This window comes from Nesoenas mayeri (assembly GCF_963082525.1).
Source record: "Nesoenas mayeri genome assembly, chromosome: 2".
In the NCBI taxonomy this organism is placed as follows: domain Eukaryota; kingdom Metazoa; phylum Chordata; class Aves; order Columbiformes; family Columbidae; genus Nesoenas; species Nesoenas mayeri.
Window position 1 is genome coordinate 29,403,744 of NC_137543.1, and position 26,166 is coordinate 29,429,909.

General features: G+C 38.2%; 1 long non-coding RNA gene across 1 annotated transcript in view; it reads right to left on the reverse strand.

The window, feature by feature from the left end:
- Positions 1 to 3,630: 3,630 nt before the first annotated feature.
- Positions 3,631 to 26,166, reverse strand: part of LOC308037996 — a 31,894-nt gene continuing 9,358 nt past the window's right edge. The window contains exons 2-5 of the long non-coding RNA XR_013921868.1: positions 20,491 to 20,553; positions 7,692 to 7,770; positions 5,852 to 5,944; positions 3,631 to 3,699 (exon numbers count right to left, since the gene is read on the reverse strand). This is a non-coding gene — a long non-coding RNA (uncharacterized lncRNA). The remainder of the gene's footprint in view (positions 3,700 to 5,851; positions 5,945 to 7,691; positions 7,771 to 20,490; positions 20,554 to 26,166) is intronic.

Below are 26,166 nucleotides of genomic sequence, written 5' to 3' on the forward strand. Positions count from 1 at the left end.
TTTGGACTTGTGTTTTAATATAGACCTGTTTCAGTCTTTATCACGTACTCTCAAATCCCTTCCCTTTCCCTTGCTAACGTTGCTGTGTTCATTTCTCACTACAGCTAGAGTGTTTAATAAATGTATCCAAAGTAAATTCAGTTTAGTGAGAAGAGTGACATAACAAGGAATGGGTAGGTTAAATAACTTGGTCTATTGCAACTCTATGGTATAATGAAGTTTGCAGCTGAATTGGACAACAAAGATATGACTCTTGGAAAGAGTCTATGTTAAATTATTCTAGAAAGAACTCTCTGGGGTCAGTATTTTGAAAATGTTCTTTCAGTATTGTTTTGCTTATTGAAGCTTTTTGAGTATAGGCTTCCGGGAGATAATCTGTTGGAAGTCCCTTCTGATATTGAAGATCACCAAACACAAAGCTAAAAATGCACAGTTATCTTCTGCAATGACAAAGAAAACACATTGGTTGTGCCTGAATGTGCTAATTTCCCTTTGGCTGAAGACTAGAGAATCCATGTCCTAGCATCTGGTCTCCTGGTCCCTTGGGCAGCTGGAAGGAGTAGAAAGCCATGCCTGGACCCTGCGGTACCAGTTTCTAGGCACTACAGAACTCCATCTTAGGACTGTACTTTGGATAATAACTATATTTAAACAGGATGGAACCCTTTACATGACGATGAATCAGAGCAGCAGATTTTCATCAATGAAAAACAGCCCATTTCACAAAACTGCAGACACTTGCCAGAGAACTCACTGTGGTGAGTGTTATGATCTTTGCAAGTTGCCTTCTATGTCCTAAAAAACCCACATAAGACCAAAGACAACCTTTTTTGTGTGTTTTTTTTGTTTGCTTGTTTGTGGTACTTTTGTTCATTTTTAATGGTCTTTTTTCATAATCAGACACATCTTTTTTGGTTTTGTTCTTAAACTTGCATTCCAAATATGTTCTGTGGGCAATTATGTCCTTCTCCCTGTCCTTCACACACACACACAGCTCCACCCCCAGTATTTCATGGTACTAATTTTCAACCTTTATAGCCCTTTACAGACAAATGTATGAAAGGTCATTACAAGCCCAGTCAGACACCAAGGCAGATCCAGAATCCGTCCTGCTGTCTTCTAGCAAATTTAGCACATTGAAAATCCAGTTGCATTCAGGCTCTGAAAGCTTGGAAAAACAATAGTAAATTTTGTGAATGCAGGTATTAACTGATATCACTCTTGGCTGAAGGCTGAATCCTCTAACAATGGGGATGAACCTGAGGGAGTGTGACATTGTGGTTTCCTTTTGGAGTTCCCTTCCCTAACCAAAGGCTTTGGAGTTGAAGGTGGGCTTCAAGACTGAGATTTGAAGAAGAGAAGGAAAAAATAGTGACACATGTCATCTTGTATTGCTTATAATTCATTAACACAGCTATTTGAACAGTAATGGTATCCTTGCTTAGCACTGGTTTTGATGAAAATCTGATAGGACATAAAGCTATCAAAGTCAAGCTTCTTTAAAGATCACAGTTCACTGAGCAACTTAAAAGCTTCAGTAAAACAAAGCACATGCAGCCCTCTATTCTGGTGCTCTGCACAAGATAAACTTCAAATAGTCTCTGCAGAAATAATGGCTTATTATAGCAACTATTCACATCTAGTCACTGGGCAATAGTGTAGCTAAAGTAAAGTGCAAGAGGAGGGGAAACTTCACAATTAGCTTTGTCAAGTCAGCTTGTTTAGAGCCTCATCAAAGGAAAGTGTGTCCGACAAAAGGTTCGGCTCCCACATGCAGGTATTGAGGAGAAATGTATATTTGTCCTGACAGAAAGCTGAATGCCAGAGTCTGGGAAGCATGTGAGTCCTGGCATGGCATTGCTTTTGCCTAAGTGGGTGAAAATACAAACTAAAAATACAAAGTTTCCAGAACATCTAGAACACAGAGCAGATGTTTGTGTTCAGAGTACAATATGGTACATGCAGATTGTAATTAATTGGCAAATTCTTAAAGGCCCAAATGTCTCCTAGAAATGTGTGTTTCATTGATTCACAATTAAACTCTTAGATAAAATGCAGTGTAGGTTAATATATGTGATAAACAGTGTTGTCTGTTTATGACATGTGAGGAGTCATCTGAGCAACTGGGAGGTTTTCATCTTCATTATCTGCTGCCATGGTTCACAACTGCATGGATTTTAATCAAGATCAGACTGAGATAATCAATTCACAACCTGGATTTTAAAGGGTCAAGTGACCAAAAAGATGTGTTTGGTGCTTTGTACCTTTCAAACCTTCTGAGAGTTCCAATCTGCAATACTGGATGAATAATTAGATGAGAATGGTTGAACAGAAGTGTGTGAAAAGATGTGCAGGCATCAGTCTAGGAAGGTGCTGAATAATGTTCTGTCAGGTTTAGGAGGTGAGTATATCAGTTTGAGGAACTCCAGAAGAGTTGCAATACAGATGAGCTTGGGAGCATCTTGTGTTTCTGCTGTTTGGGAAACCTCACAGAAATGAGATCCTAGTTTAAACAGGGGGATTGCTCGTTAGTGCAATGTATGTGGGGTTAGATCTTGTAAGCATTGCCTTGGGCCCTGCTACTGATTTGCTGTACGACCATATCACCTATGCGCTTCTGCGTTCCTGTTGAGGAATAAGACCTTTTAGCACACTTGTAAGCCCAGTAGCAAATAAAAAACCCAAACCAACATCAAACAAACAAACAAAAAAACCAACACACAAAAAGTTGTAAACCTACCCTTTCGGAGAATAAAATCTGGAAAAAATTAAATCTGATGCTCCAGAGAAATGAAAAACTGCATATACTTTTGCTCATGCTCCATCTGTCAGGGTTCAGTTTTACTTCTCTTGAAATAAAGCAAGTATATGCACACTTACAAAAGCGCATATAGGTAGCATGCACCATCTTTATTTAAAAGTAATTCAGAACTGCAAAGACTGATTTATATTTCTTATATACAATTGGAATCCAATGAGCCTCAGATCCTGTTGTTCAGTAGTTAATTTACTTTTGTGCTATTCTGTTAATGTTTTGTGTAGTTTAGGTAAAACTGCTAGATTAAAGTATTTGCCACTACTGTGGTCACATCCTTTCATTCACTATGTACAGACATCAAAGTGTGTGCCCTTGTAGCCAGAAGGCAATAACTGGTAGCTCAGTGGATAGCAATATTAGATAAAAGGCAAAGAAATAAAAGGTCTTTTATTGATCTGCACAGTTCTTTTCAAGCAGTTTTGTTGCATTATTGTTTGATTTCATATCCAGTTTAAAGTCCTCAGTCACGCTGATGTCTTTTGACTGTGTATGTTCAGAATGTATAGTAATGCCCTTGTAGTTTTGTCATTAGTTTAGCAAATGTTTTAAGTTCAACAACAGCTGATTATCTTATAGTACCATATCATCAGTTACAATCCAATAATACACATTCCAGAAGGTAATATTTAAATACTCCTTTGTTGGAGGAAAGAACAAGTATAAAATACAGAAAAATCACCAAAGTACTAGCAGACTCTACGTTTTCTGGTAATGCCCCTGACAGTCTGGGAAGAAAAGATTAGATCAAAAGGGTTAGGAGACCAAATTACCTTTTACCCTTTTCTCTCGGGTCAGCTAATCTCTACAGGTCAGGGTTCAGTGCAGCGGTGCAGCAGGAAGGAGTGAAAACGCAGGCAGTCAAATTGTGAGGTTTGAACATGCTAAGAAATGTGTGGTCATTAAATGAAAGTGTCTGACACACAAAAAAACAAACCAACCCAAGCCAAACCAAACCAAACCAAAAAACAAACAAAACTCATGCTCTTCAACATAAATAACACAAAACTGTATTAAAAGAGCCTTTCCTGTCCTTCCCTCTCAGACAGGTTTGCTTCTGCATTAATTTTTTATGAATATACCAAAGATAACTAGCTGTTTGTAATGAATTTACTACCTGACAAAAAGTACAGTTTCTGTTCAAAACATTGAACAAACTGCATTTTTCAGCAAAAGGAAGAGCTTACTAATAATAGAAAAAAATATTTCAATGTAAACTTATATTAGCAGATATTAATAATTTAATTTTAACAAAGATAAGCATAATAGAGAGAAAAAAACATTAAATGCAACATTTTAAATGCAGGCCATCAAGCCAGAGAAAATCTGTGGCTTGCACTTGTCTCAAAGAAGATTGCTAGCCCCCGCAGTTCTGGGTATCATCAGTTATGTTAAGTTATAAAACATAAAAGACTAGAAAATTAAGAATATATTTTATTATCTAAACTTAAATATATATTCAGCTACATTATTCTCCAGTAAAATGAAAGGATAGTTTATAGCTCATGCAAATCTGTCCAGGTTGAACATGAGCTTTCATTTAGAAAGGAATGGCTGCTGTATTGTGTGACGTATTTAAAGAAGGCCCACAGTTCAGGTATGCACTGATTTTATCTCATCAACACCTTTGCTGCCTGCCTGCCCTGCTCAGCTTCCTCAAGCTCTTAAAGGCACCTGAGCAATTCTGGAACTATGCCAAAGCTGAAGATGGGGATGACGTGGGATGGCACGGTGGACCAAATGCACAATCCCTGGTCATATAAGGAGAAGACCCAGAGACACCTATAAACAGAAACCAAATGCAATGAAATTGCACCTTTTCTTACTGCCTCCTGAATTCCTTTCAAAAACAGAGAATATGTCAGAAAAAATAATATAACATTTTTACTTGGCACATGACAAGAGAAATCTGGAGTAAATAAATCAATCTCATTGTAAGTGCCATAGAGATAACACTTGAACTATTTTATTTTTTTTTTTTTAATGAGATGAACAGAAATAAGGTGGATACAAAAAGGTGATTAAGACTGAAGTCCCTTCGAAGAGGGGCAGAGGTGATACAAGCTTTTGGGGAGCAGAAGGAAGAAATGTGGCATGAAGGGTGAGAGAAGACTTGGTGCCATGAAACATGTTGGTCACTCTAGCTGTCATCCATTTTATGGATGGAGTTGAGCTCTGACCTTGTCGCAGAACTATCTTTAGAGGTTTTGGTTGGAGTAGTTTCAGTGGGATATGAGAGACAGCTTTCTGGTTTTGCAAAGAGGCTCAGGAACTTCTCAAAAATCAGTGGTGAGAGAAGTACTCACAAATCACTCTAAACCTCTTCAGTAATTTATAAATACTCAAGGTATTTATGCTTTCATTTCACACGTCTAAAGAGTGATGCTCCATTTCTACAGAAACAAGTGGCCTAAAGTTAATTCATGATCCTTCAGAAGTTCTCCATAGGCAATGCCTCCCCTCGCCAGCATGATTTTACTCAAGTAACATTATCATATAATTACCATTTGCCAGGGAGATAATTCCTTTCTAACACACCTTTTTAGTTATGCTCAGTCCAGGCCTAGGCTCACTAGCAGACCAAAACAGAAGCCCCTTCAAACAGTACTGAGGTTTGACTGACAACAGGAACATTCTTGGATTTTGGATTAACAATCATGTGAGAAATAGAACAGGAATTTGCAAGAGGGTTTGTTTGGGGTTTTTGTTTTGTTTTGCTTTGTTTTTTTGAGGATTACATTAGATTAGTACAAAGCAGATGGCAGGGTAGATATGGGCTGAGAACAGTAGAGTTCAATGGAACTATTATCTTTAGGATAAGAACAAGACTAAGAATAGGTTTGACTGACAGGGAAAAGGCAATGATCAGTTGTGATGAGCCTGGATTTGGGAACAGAGATAGATGTGGGATGAGGTGAACGGGCAGAGAAGAACACAGACAAGAAAAACAAACAAGCATAGGACCTAAAGCCAAGCTGTCATGTTCACTCTGACACAGTACACTGACTTACATGTTCTTCTGCGATCTCCACTCACCTCTCTGAGTGATCATACAAGCCTTGGAGCTCTCCTGCACCCCCTTTTCTAGCACAGTGCTTCAGGAAGCTGGATGAATTAAGGTTCTTGTTACTACAAAAAAAGCAAGGAATAATATTTCCATGTTGGACTTCATAGACTTGAAACTGGCAATGGGGATGAATATCTGTAAAAGACTTGGGAAAATCCTTGTCATAATCTGCAAAATGTTTGCAAAAAGTCTTTGTGTTTTACCTGCAATCTGAGTACTAAGTTAGAGTATGGTCTTCTTGAATGTGTGTTATTTGATTCTCTTTTTTGGTTAGCATATATTCACTGAATAATTTTAAAAGGCAAAGAACTTTGAATATTATGGAAGGAATACTTAGTTGTTACCCTGCCATATTTTGTCAGTCTTGAAAACCTTACCTCATATTGAAGAACAAACATAGATTGTTGCCTATATTGCTCTGCATGAGTTTTTCATCCTTATCTTCTTTACTTAGACTTTTATATTTTCACCACTGCCACATGCTTCCTACACTATTTTAAATTACTCTGTTGCTCTATCATTCTTAATAAATTGTATCTAAGCGGGAGTTGTGCCTATTTGAGAACAGACTTATGCCTAATGTATTCTGAAGTAACAAACAAATTGATATTTCCCATGTAAGAACATAATTTTGTATCACCTAAGCAGCTAGTTGAGAAAAGATAAAATTTTCTAAATCAGATTCTCAGCAGAAATATTAGCAAGATGGTTTGTAGTTCCCAAGATCTTCCATTAGACCCACATAAGATGCTTTATCTGGAGGTGTGAGCCTTATACTGCCAGATCTATCTGTCTATCATCTATCTATCTATCTATCTATCTATCTATCTATCTATCTATCTATCTATCTTTCTGTCTCTTATTACACAATCCGTACATTTTCATAGCTCTTTGGAAAAATAAATACAAAACTAAACACAAAATCTGCACTTTAGTGCATAAAATCCATAAATACTTGTAGGCATAATTAACCATTTATATATATGGTGAAACTTATTCAGTATTGAGTGATTTTTCTATTTTATGTAGCCTAACTTCAGAACTTCATTGGAAGATTGTCATGTGATTAAAACCAAAACAAATCAAACAAAAAGAACACAACAGTAAAAAGACTATAAACTGGGGTGAAGGTAGAGATTTCTAAGGAGGACAATTAGAAAGGACACTGGAGTAATAGGAAAAGGTAATTACTTATTTTGCTTGTGATCTGGTGAGAAATACTTGATGTAAGCAACACTGATAGGCAGAAACTGCTAGTAAAAAGTTGAATGTGAAAATGTAGTGTCATAATGCATTCAGGAAGGTGAGACAGCTCCCACACTTTTAGAGCAGAATTAACTATGCCTTCCAAAGCAGAACAATCACTTATGCCCTGCCAAACATTTAACAGATCATTGTCAAAGCCAGTCCCACAGCCTACAAACTTTCACTGAAGTATTACAAAATAGGACATCAGTTTAGTAATAGATGACTGCGGTGCCAAGACTAGGTAGGACAACAGTAAACGGAGATATAACAAGGGAGCACAACTGCGGCTGCCAGAATCAAAACAGTGGAAGAACTGAATCTCCCATTTCCAAGCATGGACATCTTATAAAGTAGCTACCATAGTACTGCCTTCCCCCAGCTCTCTGCCCTGTCTTTTTCTTGCAGTTTTTATCCCTGGTGCATAGATGACTCAACTGCCCATGCAAAATAATTTAGCCAGCAAAATTTACAGTTTTGCTTCCTTAGGTAACCTGAAATTCATGCAAGTGTACCATTTTGAGCCCATCTGCAAATGGTAGTGATAAAGGAGCAGAGCCTTACCTGAGTGAGGGAAAGGAATCACTGAGAGACAGTCAGGAGTAAGGTGCTTCAACCACCCCAAAGCAAGTCAGTCCCTCTCCTGGGAGTTTTCAAGATGTGTTGAGCAAGTAGATGTCAAGGAAAACAAAGACATGGAGAAAAAACTTTAACACATGGCAAAACTCATCTTGCTTCCCAAAGAAAGAATTGAAAGATGCAAAATTATAACCAGGGAAAGAACAAAGGTCTACTCCCATTAAAAACCTGTGACTGATTAAAACACTGATTAAATTCTACATGGTGTAAATATGTATTTCTGCCATCTTAAAGATGGTCCTAGTAAATGACTCATTTCTGCTTTGAATCTTTCAGTGTCTGAGCTGTCTATAATGCTTCATGCATGCCTAAACTACACAGCCCATTTCCAGTTAACTATTCCTTGACAGACTAAAAAGAAAACCCCTGCCACTCAGTGCAATGCCCAAGGGCTTCTCTATCTGTCATTTGGAGGAGAATGGGCTTCTCCCCCAGCCAGCTCCCGTCCTCTCTTGCCTTGCTGGGAGTGCACAGCTGCCAGCACATGGTGCCCAGAGCTGCAAGCTGTTTCCGACCACAGAACAGGCAAACTCCTGCCAGCACCGCTGGTACAGGGATTGGCTGGAGATGGGCAATAGCAGGAAACTGAGCAGTTCTCCCAGACACCCAGTGCCATGTTTTGCCTTGGTCTCTACCACCACATAGAGCTCTACTCCTGAGAACCTGTCTTAGAAATGTATTTCGGATGATTGCTGTTGTGGTGTGCATTGATTTAGAGCCGTGAATGCTCATATGTCAGTTCCCTTTTAAGGGACAGAGAGCACTTAAGCCAAACCTTCAGAATAAGACATGGCAGAGACATCTTCTAATGGTGGTCTGCCAGGAATGAAACATGTATGCAAGCAAGATATTTCTTATTTGAAATGTAAGTAACTTGGAGATTGCCTTGGAAAAATTTTCCCTAAGTTGTGAAGTGTCCCGAATCACGGTTGCCATGTATATAATAAAACAGTTGTACTTTCTGGTGGCTCAGACAGTTTTTGTACATCTTGTTCCTGTGCTTCCTTGTTAGAAAAGACTAAAATACACCAAACACTTTATTTTACAAAAGAATCCATTATACAAATGTAGTAAAGAAGCAGAGATACCCACTCTAAGCAGCTAACAGGTTTGAGAATCACAAGACACAGTGAAAGATGGGAGTTGAATAAAAGAAGTGAGAAAAGAAAGACACAATAAAATTGGCAGCTTTTTCTCAGTGAGTAGCTGTCTTGGCTTTCTACCAAAGCTGTTATTTCTGTGTCTCTGCAGATTGAGGTGACGTGCACCGCAGATCTTATATGTTACTCTGATTAGACTTTGGAGGAGGCCCTGCACTGATTCATACCTAGGAAGCATTATGAGAGACTGGATCTATTTTTATTTCCTTCAGTTAAGAAGTAGAGAAACTAGTATGCCTGTGAGAGCCATAGAGGTCATGTAACAAGTCTGGAATTTTTTTACCAAATTGTATGTCTGGATAGAGTATGCATACCAGGTCCATAAATTTCACAGTTCCTGGAAACCCGAACATAGAAATCCATGGAAACATCAAAGAAAATGCTTCCTCCAAAGACTTTATCAATGAACTAAACCTAAATGCGTCTGTGCAATTTTAAAATTAAAGTTGTGACTGAATCCTTCCTAAGGGTAAAATAGCATGAATGGAGCAGCTGGAAGTTTCCTTGAGAGAGTGCATTATCTATTCTGAAAGAAAATGTTCTTTCCTTGACAACACCAACCTGCACCTGAAGTCTTTGGATCTGGTTTGACACTTGAAGCAAGAGTTTGGGTGATTAACTAGAGGACAAATTCAGGCAACAGTGATAACAGTCTTAACAATGCTAGGTTAAGAGAGCTGGGTAACGTATGGCTCTACCCACAATATATCTTTTGCATCTAGTTCTCTTCAGGTGGTTATGAAAGAGACACATTTCTCATGATGGTTCACACTCTTTGAGAAATACATACAGCTGACAGTTTACAGAAGTTAGCAGTAGAACAGAAGATTTGACAGATTAAGAGGCATCATGTAATGTAAATATTTTTTTTTTTAACAATAAACGATGTGATTAGGTAGAAAAAGAGTTGTGTGGTATTCGAGTTTGTGCTGAAGAACAGAAAGATGTTATTAACACTTTGATATAAAATTATGAAGAAGAGAGATTAAAATGAAGAATGAAATACTAGACTCACATGTCTTGCTTATACTAAAATCCCTTACAGTTTTTTCATAAACAAATGATGTACAGGTGGCAGATTTATAAAGCAAATATAAAAATAAATTTTAATAAGGAAAGTATGTTAATTGGGTTATTTAAAAATTGTTGAATAGCTCATTTAACAAAGTAAAAATCTCATGAGTGAGTGTATATGTATGTAGCTTTATTTGCCCAGGTAAAGAGTGAATTGCCTTATCTATGAAGAAGATAATATTGTTGAGGGGAAAATAAATTATGAAATACAGAATGAAGTAAAAGCTGGTGGACTGAGTGGAAATTATTTTTTCTTATCCTTTAGCTGAATTCAAAGCAGTATCTTCTATTCAGTGGTAGAATCAGCTGTAGTTTGCAACATGTCACATCAAGCCATAAGAATGACAGCCTGAGTGGCATTTAGCTTAAAATTGTTATTTAGCGTTTGTTTGTCTCACAGCAAAATATGAGTTGATTCTTTTATTCTCTAAATTCAGTATAAAGGCTAACCTGGGGCAATGTCCTATTCCTCATGCTTTTGTTCTTTCACTCTGTTATCTAGTCTAACAACAAGGCGCTTTTTTTGTTTTTTTTTTTTTTGTCTGTATGTTTGTTTTGGTTGGTTGGTTGGTTTTTGGGTTTTTTTTTCTTTTTTTGGTTAAGGACAAACAAAGATTTAAAAAGAAAGAAAGAAAGAAAGAAGCTTTCCTTTGACAGTTCTTATCTGGGGATAAATACAGTCTCAAGGAAACAGATGTCTCTTCAGCTTCTGTGAGATGGAAGTAAAGGTGACCACGTAACCCCTTTCAGTTTGTTTGCATTAACAGCCCGTAGCTCGCAGCTTGCTTTCCCTTCATTCCCTGCTACACGGGGATAGAAGGAGGCATTGTATAATAAGTCAAGAATTGCCAACACTGTAGGGCTGTAAGAAAATATAACACGTACTGGCTGGCATTGCACAGTGCTCTCTGCACAAACAGTTGTATGCACTGTTCCAATGAGAGGCTGAACTCCAGGACTGTACTCTTCAGCAGCTAAAGGTAACTTTTTCCTTCACAGTATAGCTAGTGTGCTGAAATTTCTTCATGCCATTCACACAAGGAACATTAACAGCGTGGAAGCTGCCACGCAAGCGCATATTCTTGGCCTGACTGAGGTTATGTGTCTCCTCTGCCAGCGACTAGCACCAGAAACTTTGGAGGAAATTCTTCAGGGGAACTCTGAGGAGGAATAAACATTTCTGTCTGCCTTTAACCAACATGACTTGGGTTTATAACTGATTAATGAAGATTTTGGGATTTCATTCCCTTTTTTAGAAAGCAACTGTGCTTATCTTTTCTGATCTAATAGATTAAATTTTCTAATTTAATACAGTGGTTTCATTACCTATAAAAATGCCTAATACTTTAGAATTTGCTGACTTTCATGTCTTTTGCCATTTGTTTTAGTCTAGTTATCATAGGTAGACATGAAAAGTAACACCCCCTCATTAAAATAAATGTAATGTTGTGACATAAACTGTCAGAAGCAAGGAAGTCCCAAGACAATGTTCTTCTCAGCCTCCTTTCTTTCATACTGCCAAGATATCATATAAAACAAGATTCCACACTCACAGTGTTTAGAAGTAGCAGGGTTAACACAAGGAAAAATTAGAAGAGTTTTGATATCTTTTGTTCCCCTTTTTCACCTTGGAACTCCATGAATAATCCTAGCACATTGTTTCGGGATAACTGCAGGGATAGAAATTACTGTGATTAGGTTGACAAAATGAGTTCTTTAATGCTGCCAGGAGAAAGGTCTCTGATAGAAGTGGCATTTAAAAATTGTGACCAAAGAACCAAACAACAAAAAGTCTTCAAAACCAGAAAGAAAGCAGAAAAAAAAAAGTACGTTTTTAATGTCTTCAGTTAGTTTTGTGTTGTTAATAGCATTTCACGCCCCTTTGTTGTACTTAAAATGCATTTTTTAACAGTCATGGTAAACTCTACAAGCAGATTTTTTTTTTTTCTGTTGTTAACAGAATACCATTTCCACCAAAAAAATGCTTAATCTCAAACATGTCCCTGAAGAAAAAAAGTGCATTTGTATAGAGATTGCACTGTGATATTTACCTGCAACATTTCCCTGGTAAATTGAGTTAGAATATATTTTCCACAGTAAGGTAGCATTTCGGTTTTGTTTGATGTGTAAACATATTGACATAAAACACATCCACCTCAGTATTAAAGCAAGTTTCACGTCCTAAAGTCTGGCTGAGTTTGCAGGAAATGAGTTGTAGAGAAATTCACAGCTTCAAAATACTGTGTCTGTGTGGAGTTTGGGGGCAGATGGGCATGTTACAAATGCTGGTGATTAGGAAAAGAGACAAAAGACAGTTTTCAACATCTTGGAATCTAAAATCAAGTTATGTCTGCATTGGATGTTAGAATGACACAGTTAGCAAATACGAAAGGAAAACCTAAGTGTTTTAGTGATGAATAGATGCTAGGCCTTTGTAACTTATGTTTATCACAGGGAAAATTACAGTATGTCACTATATAGGCAAGGTCCCTGGGAGGATTTGGGATGGGATAGCCAGCAAAACTGTGGTCCCAGCTACAAAAAATTGCTTACCTCAGCTTTGCAGGTCTTTATCACAAGTTTAAAACTAATTATAATCTTGACAAAACACAAAAAATTAAATCAAGACTTTAGATTGTCTGCGAGAGCAGACACTTAAATCCCTAAAAACACAGTGGCAGCAGCTTTTCTCAAACTAATCTCCCCAGCAGTCATTGCCGAAGACTGATGTTTTTTCATGTTCATTTTAAAAAGGCATGTTGTAATACATATAATGACACTACAGAAACAAACAGTTCAAAATTTAGAATGTTTGTTTCCAGGGATGAGGCCTCTACCCACTCTGTTTTCTCTTCAGCAAGTTCCCTTTGAGTCTGAATTACATCGTGTCTGACTCTGACTTTTTGTCCTTTTTTTTTTTTCCTGAAGTGTTCAGTATTTCCTGGATTTGTCCTGGGAGTCTGGGTAGTTTGAGTTGCCCTGCCTGGTACCTGAAGCTCAATACAGAAGTAGAAGCCAAGCAGAGCAAAGCCTCATGTAATTTGAAAGGGCTACCCCAGACCAGCAGGATCTTTGGGAGGTGGTGAGCGCTGTTGCAGTTTCAGCTAAACATGGAAGTTTAATGGGGTTTGTGAGGAGACTCCATAAACAAAAGTATGGCTCTATGATTTTGACACCGGGAGTAGGGAGTGGTTGTTCTTGCTGCTTGTCCCCATTCATCGCTAGTGCTCTGGCTTTGTCGTGACACTTCAGTATTTATGTCCAAGATGACAACCTATGTTTTAGTGCAAGAGGTGCCTGGTTGTACCTTTTCCTCCCCTCATGGCCTTTGTAGATGCCTGTTGTTAGCAGAAAGATCAGTCCTGAGTGAATGGAGGCAGCTGCTGGCAGCCCTGGGGATGGTGCTGTAGTAGGAGAGAAGAAGGGAAGGCTGAGGACACCTGCTTGCTCTTACCCTAATATCTCCAAGTGTCCTCAGGGCAGCTGCCTAACCCCATCCAGGAGCTCCAGGTGCATTGCAGTGAGCTGCAGCATAGACTGCACCACAGCTGTTTGTCAAATCTGAGCGCTATCTCTAATAACAAACTCATTTCCAGAGCTCTGTGTTTATGATATTAAAAAAAAAAAAAAAAAAAGGAGAGTTGTTCAATACCGCAGAGCAAACACCAGGTAGCAGTGGCACCGTATCTTGCTGCATGATCCCTCTCTATGGAGGAGGAAGCTAGGAGGCGGCACTGAAGCATCACTTTCCCAGGTGCAGACAAACAGGACCAAAACTCTTTAACGTTTTTCCCACTGTGTCATGGAGAAGTTTGGCAGCTGAGCTAGAGGCTGTAGGCTCTGATATTATTATAATTCTTCACTAGAAATACAAATGAGCCAAACCCCAAAACATTGAGGATTTGAAGTGGCTTGGCTTTTAGTGCTTGGGTTTTTTTCATGTTTGCAAATCTATATGCTTGTTTCTGCCTGATGGAGGCCTAGGCAGCCCAAAGGAAAACTGCTTTAAGATTCTTCCAACTAGATTGCAGCCAGAAACTCCAGGATGTGCTTTGAGCTCACTTGTGCCTATGCATTCCCAACCCAAATCCCACATCAGACGTGTTCAGATAAGTTTGGAAAATCTTTGCAGTGAGTCATCAGTGCTTTCTGTGCTTAGCAGGATAGCAATTCAGATCCTTCAGAGATTTTCTTTACAAGATTTATGTAAAGCTTTACCTTAGAGCTGAAAATACTTAGGAAAAAGTGGAGAACAGCAAATCCCTTTGTGCTGCATTTATTGATGGAACATTGTTCTCTTCCTACTGACTGGAGTTAAACCTGATTATTGAATTAAATGTGCATTTTGTATTTGTCAAACAGTTTCTGACAATGGATGCCTTAATGTGAAATTTCCTAATCTAAAACAAACAAATGCTCCAGGTGAAAATGCAAACCTTTACTTGAGCAGAGATTAAATGCTCCAAATAGAGGACTCCAAATCAGGAAACAACTAAGATATACTTGATAAGGAGAAGATAGAATGACAGTCCTTCTGGACTAAACTGACCGTAAGCATTTTTTTATTCAAATTTAAATAACAGAGAGCAACTTAAATTAATTCCTTGAATTGTTTAACACATAATATAAAATAATAATCACATAAATTAATTCAGGAAGGAAGGAGAATTTGCAAGAGGACCTTTGTCATATTTGAAATTAATTTGGATGATCCAAAGACCAAAGAAATGATAAAGCCCAAACACGCTTTTGAAAATCATGGAACCAAGGGGTATGAGGAGTGCCTATGATTTAAAGCCTGAGCAGCCATGCACATAACGTCTGCAGGACCTGTGCTTACAGAGGTTTCAATAGGATGCATCTCCAAGTAAACACCACAACAGTAACAAATCTTGGTGGTTTTCGTTCTTATGCTTTGAAGCACAGGGATCATCCTGAGCCACTATTTTTGGCATTATTTAATGCATGTGAGCAACTTCCTTCCTTCCTTCCTTCCTTCCTTCCTTCCTTCCTTCCTTCCTTCCTTCCTTCCTTCCTTCCTTCCTTCCTTCTTTTCTATATGAGGTGGTGAGCAGCCCTCAGTAGTTTGAGAGTGAAGAGAACGACAGGCAGAGCAGCGCTGGCTTATGTAAGGTTCCCTTTCAAACCAGCTGGATTTTAGCTTGCAAAGCTGTATTTTTGAAAGGAAAGGTTGCCTGCCAGCTGACACTGATTTTTTTTTAATGTAATGCATGCTAAAAAATAGGTCTTTCTACATGTTCCCTCCATTTTAAAAAACAGCTATTAAGTCTGTCAGTCCTGGAATAAAGGATTAAAGAGAAACTGAGTGGGCAGATAGTGCCTGTGAAACGTGTTGATTAGCAGTTCTGTTGAGTTCTGTCCATGGAGCAGGAACAACACCATGGTCTAACCTTTACACAGCAGGATAACTTAAAAGAGTTCAATCACCAGCCCTTTCAGCCTTAAGTATGGCTGCTGAGACTTTAATCATTACTGCTAATTATGGCTTTGCAATATGGTTACCAGGCCATGATAAGTGGAATAAACACACCACATCCACTTTCATGAGTCACCACAGAGCCATCAGAAGTGAGAAACTTTCTATTGCCAATGACCTGAAAAAGCTTGAAGCAAAGTCCTAGAAGCAAAGGGAGATAAGTCTTGTGATCCTCCCTTTAACCCAGTCTCTTTGCATGGGTTTGAGATTCCTACAGTCCACTCTACTTTCTCAGCAGGTTCACTAGGCCATTCTCCCCAGAGCAAAGACTGGCATCCAAAGCTAACACCCAGGTGCTGTGCTTGAAAGGACTGATTTATACCAGTTGAGAAAAAGAGACTTTTACATGTAAACATATTTTTACATCTAATGGTGATCTTCAAATACCTGTGAAAGGCAGAGAAACAAGTGCGGAGATAATAAAAACAGGTATTATAAAACTTCAGTTCTTTGGAAGTGTGTCTGACTTGCTCTGAGAGAAGCACTCATGTGCTGATCACAGATAGGTTTTGTTTGGAGCAGAGGTTCTCAGCCTCTTTTGTACCTGGAGACCATTCTCCTGCCTAGCCAGCTCATACACCAACACAAGCAGGAAGGTGTGATTACGACCAGGCTCCTTGCAATCTGGAGAGCAGTGATTTTCAGTTTGAGTCTGTTTTCCTTGTTATTCACAATACTTTGTATGTTGAATGACTCGTACAACACTGTGGATGTGAATGACTCCTTACAAGTTCACATAAGGAATCCTTCTTTGTCACAAATAATGTGCCTTGCAAAGAGCCAAATTACAGAGAAAAGACATGTAGAAGAGTTGTCAGTTTGCTGCTCATAGTATTGCTGTGGATTCGTGTCTGAAATCTTTCCTTGTTCTCCCATGTTTGTAAGCTCAGACTCCTGACAGCAAGGCAAGTAAACTGCAGGTAAGGAAGCAGTCACCTTTAGCTGGGAGGTTCTTGGGGATTCCCCAGCTGAAGCTGCTGCAGTACTGGCAACAGTAACTCAGGTCAATTTTAGTTTATTGGAATGGGATTGTAGTCTGAAATCAAGCAAGAACAGGTTGTGAGAAGAGTAGAGCTGGCAGATGTGAAGGAGTGCTCTCCCATTAAAAGTATTTGAATACCCAGAAGAAAAGGCTGAGGCCTACAGAAAGCCAAGGGTAGACAGTGAAGCCAAACGTGTCTCCTGAGAGCTCAGAGGCTGGATTAGAAATGTGCTGAGGAGCTGGAATGCCTGGGAGCAGAAAAACTGAGAGAGAGTGATGCTGTCAGTTCTGCGCCACTTGCTGAGAGCCAAACCCCAGAGATGTTCATGGGGAGAGACTGAGGGGAGAGACTGCACAGAGGGGGATGGGAAACAACAGAAAGAAATGCAGGACCGGCTCATTGATTTCTACTCTAAATGGCAAATGGATTAAGGGAGTGTCAGTTTTCCACAGCCCCTGGACTAGTGGTTGTAGGAGCAGAGCCGATCAACACTGTTCCTTTGGGCTGGATATTAAGGAGGTTGCCTGCACCATAGCCAAACACCTTCTGCAAAAGCACTGGGGAGACCATGGGGCTCAGTGAGGGAGCATGCTGCTGCAGAGGTGGTTACCTGTACAGGGGTGGATAGTAGGACAGGATATGCTTTAATCACAAAGGTACCTCTTTAGGTTTTAATGGAATAGTCTATGCTTCTTGGATGTTCCTGTCACCCCATCAAAATCTTGTGTTGCATGCATGCTTAGCTGAGGACAGGTTTTTTCTCTGTGGCCATTTTAAAATGAAAAAGTTAAGCATTACAAATTAATGTGACAGCAAAGCCTAGGTTCCAGCATTCACATGTAAGTGCTTACTTTAGTGAAACACTTAAGATTTTATTTAAATACTAAAAATTGCTGTTAAAACAGGAATCTGGGGGCTTAGGAGTAAGGTAAGAATCTAGTTTAGAAATGCATCAGTTCAACCTGGTTATGAAAATGGGACATAATTAAAATTCACTCTGAATGCTTTGTGGGTTTTTGCTTGTTTCGGGGAATTTATTTCTTTATTACATTGTCATCTCTCTGCACTTTTACTGTAGTACTTACATTAAGTACTTATGTTACCTCTCTCCTGTTTCTCGAAAATTTCAGTCAATGACACAGAAATTACAGATTACCAGCTGCCTTTAAATGTTATTTTCCCCTCAAAAAAAGGGGAAAAACAAATTCCACAGGCAGATACTCCAGCTTTGCCAAGCTAAATCACGATTTTTGGATCATGGTCTAGCACACACAACATATGTCACTTGTTTTGGAGTGAAATGCAGCTATGCAGAACCTTTGCACTGCAGTTAACTGATTGTAGTAGTAAGCAGTAGATGGCAAGGTTTATTTTAGGCAAATGCAGAAAAATGAAGGAAAAGCCTCACAAGTTTAAGACTATAAATGAGGGCTTGACATAAGCCTCACAGGAGGACCAGCTGTTCATAAAATCCTTTGCCCTTAGATGACTTATGAAAGGCTATTTACCTACAGATTGATCAGTGGTGTCTCATATTTTGACAGGTGATCAATAATGGATTTTGTAGCAATAATTGAAGACTAATTATTCCCATGACAGTTGAGATGCCGTAGGGCATGTGATACATCAACAGTAGTAATTCTGTCACACACATTGTGTCTTCAGAAGACACACATCCTTCTGAAGCAACAGCTGAAGAGGAGGTGAGAAACCCTAGGAATCTTCAATGATAAAGGACTATCTTTAGGCAACTGAGTTGTGCCCAGTGGTGTTGCTATTGATGATATTGTGTATTTTTACTGCAGGAAGGTGATAGACATGCAAAGACATTCCCATGAGTGTGGACAGGATGTTGCCACCCTAAGTGTAAACTCTTGTCTGCTGGGATTTCTGAATGGATGTTAAAGTCTGAAGATAATGACTCTAAACTCCATGTTGCAAGTAGAGAACTACAATTTATTTGGCTTAAGGGGACAAGAAAATCCCAAATTTATAATGCAACACATGCTGTTGTCTCTGTGCCTGGGTTTTTCCCTTTGGATACACTGAAGCCCAATGTCCGTCAGATCAGCTTTTTAATATTTCATCACACTGAGTTCAAACAGACTTGAGGAAATGGCTTTGCAGGCCCACGAGTGCTGCTGCCTCTGGGATGACATTTACTAGCATGGCAGGTCTCCAAGGCTGCTCCCTGAGCAATGCAGAGAGCAGGTGCTGCATGATCTGAATTGGTTTAGCTGTGGTAAAAGGTTTCATAGGAAGGAGCAAACATGCTGAAAATCTATATTCTGGTTTACCTGATGGTTAACTTGTTCATAGGCCATATTGGAAAGCACCTGTTGTTTGAGAACCTCCCAGACATAAAACCCTCTGTGTACTCTGGGAGTCATGTCCTGCTGACTGCGTACAATTAGATTGTAAGACTTGTGATACTATCGGTGTTCCCGAAGTGTTCATCCATATGTATGTTCGCCAATGTATTTAACATTGCAGTGTATCTAATTGAACACGCATGGGAAAGACAAAATGGTCCCTAGAAACTATTAAGGCTGGGCAAAATGTCAGCATGGGCTGCTCTATCAATCTGTTTCTGCATTACTTTCAAGGAAAAAATAAGAGCGGCAGAAGGCAAGTTTGATAAATTGGGCCAGCCAGCATTGAGGCAGCTGCTCTCGTCTTTGAGATATGAGGTCAGCAGACCAAGGTAGTACTTTTTCAAGCTGTTTTCTGCTGTACACAGTGTTCCATTTTTCCTGAGTCTTGAAGGGCTCACGTAAAGTTTCATAGGTTCTACAGGCAAAAAAATAGAGTCATATTCACCATTATCACCAGGTTAAACCTGTCTGGGATTGTCTGAAATGAGCTGGGACACACACAGATAGTCCTTCAGCCATCTGAACACTGGGACAATGGCCTCCATCAAAGAGAGGAGAACAACCTAAGGAAAGCAGGGGTTTTCTGCAGTCTGCATAGCTAGCTGCAAAACAATAGTCTGTCTTTAGCCTTAATCTGCCGTTAGCTGTCAGAGAGAGGTTGAGATTTTCAGCATGTAGCACACACATCCATCCTGGTCTGGAGGAAACCCAGCACTTCCTTAAGTAGTTGATGGCTTTGGATCAAGACATCTGCAGAAGAGCAAGGAATATTCGTGTTTAAAATGCACTTCCATGCTTGACTGTATCATCATACTCAGTCCATAAAATATTACTACATCTTCTGAAATGCATCAAAACATTTCAATACTCATATCTGTTATTGAATATATGAAATTATCCAGTCTTCCTTGGCGGCTAACAAATGTTCATCTCAATAATGTAGGGGAACATAAGGATTGTTAGAGGAGACAGTTGCGACAGCTAGTTTTGAATTATAACCAATGTCCCAAAAATTAGGTTTTTGATTGTTATAATGGGTGGCAAATAGTAGTAATTTTGTGGTGCATTGCTAATAAAAGACAATAGTTACAATGGCAGCAGTCACTGGATATGGCCAACAAGAGGTATCAGAATTAAGTTTTGTTAATAAGCTTTAGACTTTAATTTGTAGGTTAGGATGAGGTGACTTATCAAATGTGCCTTCTAGCCATGTTTTTTTTCCATATATTTGAGGAACCAGTTCCCAAAATAACAACTGCTGACGTTGTACTTGGTCTTAATAGTTTCTAGAGACTTCTATTTTTTTTTCGCTCATAGTCTGTATACAGGAAGAAGAGTTGTATCACATTTAAAATAAGCATAGGGATTTTTGTTTTGCCATTTAGTAACTAAATATTTGTTGTCAGATATTAATGATAGATAAGGTAGATAAAGTTTTCTTATTTCAAAACCTGTCTTTGTGCTTGCGACAGCTCAAATGGGCAATTAGGAAATACATGATGTTAGCTAAAAGTGCATTTTTATCCAGACAAAAGGAATACAGATTTCTTACACAAACAAAAATACATGTTAAATACAGCAATTTCTATAAACAGTGGAAAATGCATCAGCTTAGTAGGTAGAGCAATAGCTGACCTGGATACTTTGCAGTCTGGCTCTATCTAGTCCATGGATGACCATTGTTTCACCTCTTTAATCCTATATGCAAACAAAGATAAAAAGAAATATGCTTTGAGATTATTAATGTATCAGAACTAGGTAGTACAACTATGGTAGAATTTAGGAAATTTGCATCTTATTATAAAACAAACTAACAAGAAATACTATGATCTGTCTTGTGGTTTTAGGATTTGAGTGCCTTTTGGCCACACTGCTTGTTTGGATGCCAGCTCTGCTCATCGGGAATTATGGTGCCCAGAGGTGTAGTTGATAATCTGAGTAATGCATCTGAAGGAAGCCCAGATGGCTAAATACTGCCCTATATTTCTCTCTGAAGGAATATGTGGCCTGAAGACAGATTAGGAACAGTGACAGATGTACAAATGAGTCCTTCTGTGGTGTAAACTACCTTAGCCATAATTATTTCCCAGTCTTTTTTATTGTTCTTCACCCCTTGTCTGTATTTCTGTGGAAGTAACTTGCCATGATGGTTACTCCAATTAAATACTAGGAAATCTGTTCTGGAAAAATCACTCCCTGCAACTAAGCACTATTGTTATTGTTGCTATTAATTCCATTGTATCTTGGATTTTAGTAGCTCATTACAGATTAACAGAAATCCATGTAAATCATAAAGGAGATGCTAGTTCTGCTATTGCATTTACTAAAAACATTTTAAGAGAACAAAACAACAATTCATGTATTATTACAGCCTAGTAGGTAATTTTCTCCTTTTGGTGGCCACATTATATTTAACTTTTACAACTTACTTTCATAATATTTATTCTATAGGCAAAGTAGACCTATTTTTACAGACCTTGAAATTGCTTTTTTTTTTAATGTCCCGTTTGGGAATCCTTATGATTTAGGTGTTCTATGAGTCTCCTGTTTCAGGTCATTTTAGCAGAGTTCAGTAACTCTTCACTTGCTGGCAGCACAACGATGATCAGTTGTACTGTCTGTAATTTTCCATTCTGAATGGCAGCCACCAGAATCTTACACATTCTGATATAAGTATTTCTATTAGGTTTATTGCTAAAACGTAGAAAATACAAGAACAAGCAAATGAGTTTCCATTGCATTCTCCTCCTGCAAGTGTAACTATAAGACTTCCCTGTGGACATGGTGATTTTGACTGACGGAGGAGACTGAGAATCTGATGGAATATCAGTTATTTTACTTCTGAAGATCTCAAATACTCTGAAGGATGTTACGGTAAATGTCTTTTTAGGAATTTTTGTCAGAAATCTCCCAGACTTCCTTTTCTGCTTTGGAATCAAGAGGACTTGTGGATACTCTCCAGTCATAACTGAAGTAAGATGCCTACAGGCACCAAAAGAAGTTCTTCCAGTACTGTTCTGCATCAAAGTTTACTTTAGGCCAACAGTAACACAGATAGAAAGAGCAAATAGGGAATTGTTCAAACAGGTCAACTACTTGGGCAACTTAGTTTGTCTCATCAGTGCAGTTTGTTATTTGACAAACGCTCTTTTCTGATTCAATAATTTACTGTAAATTTTCCTTGGACTTCAGTCACCCATGCAAGCCATACTATTGATCTTGAAATCAGATTAGTAAGGCCTGATTGTTAAACCAGCATGGAGCCCCGTATGCTTTAATTAAATTCTGAATGTAGTCTGTTTTGAAACACAAATGACATCTAACCAGTCTGAAGCTGGAATTGTATCTCTCACTAGAAATGCTATCCTTTAATTCAAAGAGCCTAATTCTATGCTTTTGGCTACTGCTTTCTTCTAATTGTTTGAGATCAAGTGTTCAAGGCCTCCCTGCTGTCTCGGCACTGACTGGTGTCTTCTGTGTATGTAGGAGATCTGTCTGCTCACCTACTAGTCAGGAAGCTGTGGTCTGCAGCTTCTGAAGTGAATATTCACTGAGGGTACACACAGCACACAGAAATATCGCTTCAATAGCCATCATTCTCTAAGCATAATAAGAAAAAATTAATACTTTTTTTTTTTTTTTTAATTGAGTATCAGAAAGAACTGTCACTGGAGGAAACCTAAGCTATCATGGTTTGAAACAGGGTATAGTCACTCTGATACTTAAAAAAGAATACTGGAACATGTTTGATAAGTTTTTGACTAAGAAATTTATCTGTTGCAAGGTCTTCTGGGACATTCTGTCCTGCAATGTGCTGCAAATGTTGCCATCTCAGAGTTTTGGTACTTCTGCTTTCAGTTTTTACTATATAAAGTAGTTGACTGAAAAAGAAATTTAGGGCACCATGAAAATCAAAAGGATGTGAATACTGAGTTTTGGAAGAATGTTTACAAATTCCATATGACTTTGCTTATAATATGTTTGCTTATAATGTGTCTGCTGTTTTTGTTTTTCAAATGGAAAAAAATTTCAACTTCTGGATGAAAAAATTGCCTCCTAACCCATACTTTAAAAAATGCCAGCATGAAAGATAGTTTTCATCTTCTCAGTGTCTATGGAGACAGAATAAACTGCCCTCTAAGGGCACCTGTCTCTCTCCAGATTTTATAAAAGGATTTCCTATAACTAGATGCTTCTCTTGTACATTATTAAGTTAAATTACATGAATTAAGTAATACTACTTTATGGAGAAATATGGATTCAGGTACTATAAGGACTGAAAGGACTTTTATGATCATCTGTGTCTGACCTTGCAGGAACAGAAATCTTTGAACTAGTTCCTGTTTGAGCCAGAGCATATCTTTTAAAATCTATGCAATTAGATTTTTAAATGACACAGATGGAGAACCAACCACATTCCTGATGTGTTTAGTTGCTTCACTGTTCAATTTAGTTTGTTCTGAGTCTGCTGTTAGATTTGGAGCCCAGCACCAGCTTCCAGTATTTTGACCTTGCATTCTCCTATGACTACCAAATATATCCTCTCTGTGAAAGAAATCACAGATTTATCACTGTATCTTCTCCTTATTCCCAGTCCTTCATCCTTTGTAATGAGACCCTGAGATTTCCTGGTTGGATTCAAAGTAAGATTTTTGATTTGCGAAGCTCTGAAATAATTGATATTTTACTATTTGAAAGATCTCCCTTCTTTTGATACCCTGCACATGGAACTCCCAAAGGGAGCTCACAACAGAGATGGGCGAGTGTGGGACTCCACACTCTACATGAGCTTTATCACTGTTCCAGCACAGCTCAGATGGGGTGGCCTTCAGAGCAATCTGTCAGATTGCTCTGTTTGTCTGAGCACATGAAGAGAACAGTCTGTGAGAGCTCTTTAGCATGTGAGGAAAGGCATATTTGATGCTCTACAGTTTATTTAAGTGAACTTCAAACTTCTGTTGTAGGAATCCTAGAGACTTAGACTATTTGTGTGTGTGTGTATGTGTGCATGTAACTCTTGTGATAAATAATAGCCTTCCCTAACAATAACAAAGGAATCATAGGGTCAAAGTGTCTTTCCAATGTCCTCCTTCCAGTGTCCTTTCTTGAGGGAGAACTGCCTATCTGAGAACAGTGAAATTTTGATCAATCTACAGATTTCATCTTCAGATAATAAACATACAATTTACAAATATTTTTGTTTTTCTAATTATTTTAGAACAGGCAATAATCACATAATTTCTGCTTGTACTTTTCCTCAACATTTGCTGATTTTGTACTAGAAAACTGCATTACAGAAGGCAAATCTGTCAAATTTACTTGCAGTTTCAGTGTCCTTGTTCTCTCCTACTGTCATGAAAATCATGAAGCATTTTCTCTGTCGCTATAGTGGTCTAGGTGCAACAAAGTTTCATTGTTTCCTTTCCCAGCCAATTTTAAAGGAATTTTGTTGAACACAAGTCATCTTTGGTGAAAAATGTTGCCAGACACACATAGCAAGCTCTCCAAAAAACACACCTTGGATGTTTTGCCTTAAACAAGTTTCATTTGTACTTTCTGTGTGTATATGTGTCTGTGTGTATTTTCACTTAACATATATACACAAACTTTGGAGGCTCAGGGGTTCTTTGATGGGGTTTAGCTTACTGGTTGGACAGTGTGTCTTCAAGTATATTAATAAATTAAAATGCAGCAAAACTCCATAAAACTAAACAGAACTTCGGAGAAATTAGAATCCATATCTAAACTTTTTGGTATAACATAGATACATTATTATAATGAATTCAGGATGCATTTGATTTTTCTTTAGTGCTGGCATGGAATACCTGCAGCCACATCTTAGTTAACAAGTAATGTATTATAGCTCCATGCCAACTGCCAACTAAGAATGCTTTTGGCTTACACTAATCCCTGAACCATCTCCAGAGGTACTCTGGGAGAGTACAAACAGGGCTGCCTAAAACCTGCCAAAATACAGTACACAAGAGCAAGTGCCCCGATTTGTTTTCCCTCCAATACTTGAGTTACTTTTAGAGACATAGTTTAAGATGATTAAAATTTGGAATTATTGAATTCCCTACTTGCAATTTGTATAAAAAGTGCATTCTCTTTTTCTTTATGTGGTGTTTACACTCCCTGTGCTAAACGTGGCTTGTCTGCTTACACAGGAAGACCCCACATTCACCAGATACTTTTGAAAATGCTGAAGATATTGTCCAGAGTTGTTCATAAAATGACTAAGACTCTTTCTATCAATTTGGAGTCAAAATTAAGTACTATATAATGGTTATCATCATGTTTTCTTGTTTTGGGCCCAAGTTGACTTACTAAAAACATGTATTTAATAGCACAATATACAAATATCAGTAGCAACCAATGAACTTCATGTAAAAATGCTTCAGGAACTAATCACTGCTGTGCCTATATCACTAACAATGAAGGGTAACATCACAGGGTACAGGAAGGACAACTATACTATAATACCTCTTTTTTAAAAGAAGACAGAAGGTGCTTCAGGGAAGAATCTATAACAAATTACTAAATTATAAACTTGCAGGCTCTCAGGGGATAGTGTAATGCTAAGCAGCAAGTTCTATGTATGTCAAGAACAAAATGTATCAGACTAATCCTTTGTACTTCTCAAACTGAACTTAAGTCAACAATACTATGATTTTCAAGACAAAACAACATCAAAGGCTAATTTTAACTCTTAGTTAATTAATAAATCTTCTGTGTTATATCTGAGGGAAATTTACTGCAGTGTGTTTGACATTGTTGACGCCTAGTTCCTCACTTGAAAATCACATTGGCTTTTATCTACCACACTTTGAAAAATGTGTGAGGGGAATAAATTGAAAAAAGTCCAGAAAAAAAAGTTCTGAAAACACAAAATGTGAATAAATGCAATGTAAAGGACATGCAGCACTTTGATGCTCATCTGTCTCATCACCTTCTCAGCCTGCATTTAGGCCTGCATTTCTGTTAATGATTTTTCTTAGTGGACCATATTAAGTGATCAGTGAAGGGACCGATTTTTTACCTAAAGCAGACAGGTAAAGCACAGAATACATTTCCATTTTGATCAATTTTTCTGAAGACTTTTATTCATTATGAATATTTTGTAATGATTACACTATTAATCGTGTATACATCGTAGCATTACCGTATCCAGAACTCAATCTGCTGTATAGGTACAGAAGCTAATTCTCTAAATCTGAAATTTATAGAAAGCTTTTGTTCAGAATATGAGTCCAAATGATAAAATTAGTCAGTTTTTTATCTATAAGCCCAGTTTTGCACCTGTACCTGTCC